The 2,503-nt window shown below is 42.4% G+C and overlaps 1 protein-coding gene across 1 annotated transcript in view; it reads right to left on the reverse strand.

The window, feature by feature from the left end:
• The window catches only part of LOC106874171 (ankyrin repeat and MYND domain-containing protein 1), an 84,310-nt gene that overhangs the window by 54,840 nt on the left and 26,967 nt on the right, over window positions 1-2,503 (reverse strand). The window lies entirely within an intron of this gene.

The following is a 2,503-nucleotide window of genomic DNA, read 5'->3' on the forward strand; positions in this document are numbered from 1 at the left end:
GACACGTAAAAGCACCCACTACACTCTCTGAGTGGTTGGTGTTAGGAAGGGCATCCAGCTGTAGAAACTCTGCAAAATTAGATTGGAGCCTGGTGTTGCCATCCGGTTTCACCAGTCCTCAGTTAAATCGTCCAACCCATGCTAGCATGGAAAGCGGACGTTAAACGATGATGATGATGATGATGATTATTATGCCTGGAATTGAACTTGGAATCTTGGGATTAGTAGCCTGTGCTCTTAACCATTATGCTCTATGCCCGTGGGCAGTGTAATGGTTAAGAGCATGGGCTACTAACTCCAAGATTCCGAGTTCAATTCCAGGCAGTACCTTGAATAAATAATAATAATAATAATAATAATAATAATAATAATAATAATAATAGCAAGAAAAAAAAACGCCTTAGGAATGAGAACCCAGGGTTAGGTTCAAAATTCTACCAGGACACCTGATGAAGGCTGGAGTGTAAATCAGCCAAAACGTTGTGGTAACAACAAACAAGGTGAGGACACATATGGGTCAATGTAAGTAATGTAAATAATGTGCAGAATTCCTCACCTCTAAAACATAGAACAGTATTATAGTGTAGGTGTGAAAAGTTGGATCTGGCCGGTGTGAACATGAATCAGGTAGAATATTTAAACCGGATATGGCTGGTTTAAATATTAATACTAAAGGGTTAAATCTGCACATAAGGAGAACAAGTCTATTGAGCTACATGTAGCAACTAAAAAAGAAGTATTAATTTTTAAAACCCCATGGTCAAATTTTAGCTCACAGAAACAGAAGAATTTTCTGGAATCTCTTTTTTTCCTTTTTCCCCTTTTACATTTTCAGTCATTGGACTGTGACCATGTTGGTGCACTGCCTTGAAGGATTTAGTAAAACAGACTGACCCCAGTACATATTTTAAAGTCTGGTATTTATTATATTAGGCTCTTTTGCTGAGCCTCTAAGTAACTAGGATATAAACAAACCAATGTAGCAGAACAAAACCTTGTGAGTGGAGTTGGTAGACAGAAACTGAAAGTAGCCCATCCTATTCTTGATTTCCTTAAGGCCATAGTCAAATGATAGAGACTAGTGATGACATTCCCTGAAGTCACTACACAATTGTTCAGCATGCTAGAAATAGCACCCATATTCCATCAAGTCACATGCTACGGCCTTTATAAAAGAAGATGCTAGACATACAAAGCGATGAAACGGTCATGGTTGGAATGGTATGAATCTAGAAGCCGAAACAACAATAACTGCAGCACTACAAAGAGTTAATCTATAAGCTGTCATGTTGGTTATATCACAAAGGCACATGGCTCAGTGGTCAGAGCATCAAGCTCACAATCATGAAGTTGTGAGTTCGATTCCTGGACTGGGCTCTGTGTTGTGTTCTTGAGCAAGGTGCTTTGTTTCACATTGTTACAGTTCATTCTAGTGGAGGTGCAATGGCCCAGTTGTAGGGCAGCAGACTCACGGTCATAGGATCGCGGTTTCGATTCCCAGACCGGCCGTTGTGAGTGTTTATTGAGTGCAAACACCTAAAGCTCCACGCGGCTCCGGTGGGGGATGGTGGCGAACCCTGCTGTACTCTTTCACCACAACTTTCTCTCACTCTTACTTCCTGTTTCTGTTGTGCCTGTAATTCAAAGGATCAGCCTTGTCACACTGAATATCCCCCGAGAACTACGTTAAGGGTACACGTGTCTGTGGAGTGCTCAGCCACTTGCACGTTAATTTCACGAGCAGGCTGTTCCGTTGATTGGATCAACTGGAACCCTCGACATTGTAAGCGACGGAGTGCCAACAACAGTTCATTCAGCTGTAGAAATGGGCTGCAATGTCACTGGTGCCAAGCTCTGTCGGCCTTTGCCTTACCCTTGGATAACACCAGTGATGTGGAGAGGAGAGGCTGGTATGCATGGGCAATTGCTGGTCTTCTATAAACAACCTTACCTGGACCTGTGCCTTAAAGGGGAACATTCTAGGTGCAACCTCATGGTCATTCATGACCAAAGAGGGCCATTACCCTTTACCCTTTATCACCAAATCAAGTTTAAAATGTACTCTCAGTTATACTTAGTGTCTACGTCAATAGTTTTTCATCTCTTGTCATTCAGCATCCATCACAATGTATGGTGTTTAACAGGGGACACAGATTGCATGCCTTGCAAAAACAAAACAAAAAAAGAAAAAGAAAACGAAAAAGAAGGAAAAAAACAACATACTGACTATTTTAATGAAACAAGCTAATTTTGCCCCAGAGAAATTTATCCATATTTTTTAATAGTATTTCAGCCTGCATCAGTCACTACCAGTAACACCATCACTGCAACCACCAGTCACCACCGCCACCACCACCACCACCACCATCACCACCACCACCACCACCGCCAGTAATACCACCACCGCCACCAGTAATACCACCACTGCCACCATCATCACCACCACCACCACTACTAACACCTAACACCATCACTGCAACCACCAGTCACCACCGCCACCACC

The sequence above is a fragment of the Octopus bimaculoides genome, chromosome 7 (assembly GCF_001194135.2).
Source record: "Octopus bimaculoides isolate UCB-OBI-ISO-001 chromosome 7, ASM119413v2, whole genome shotgun sequence".
In the NCBI taxonomy this organism is placed as follows: domain Eukaryota; kingdom Metazoa; phylum Mollusca; class Cephalopoda; order Octopoda; family Octopodidae; genus Octopus; species Octopus bimaculoides.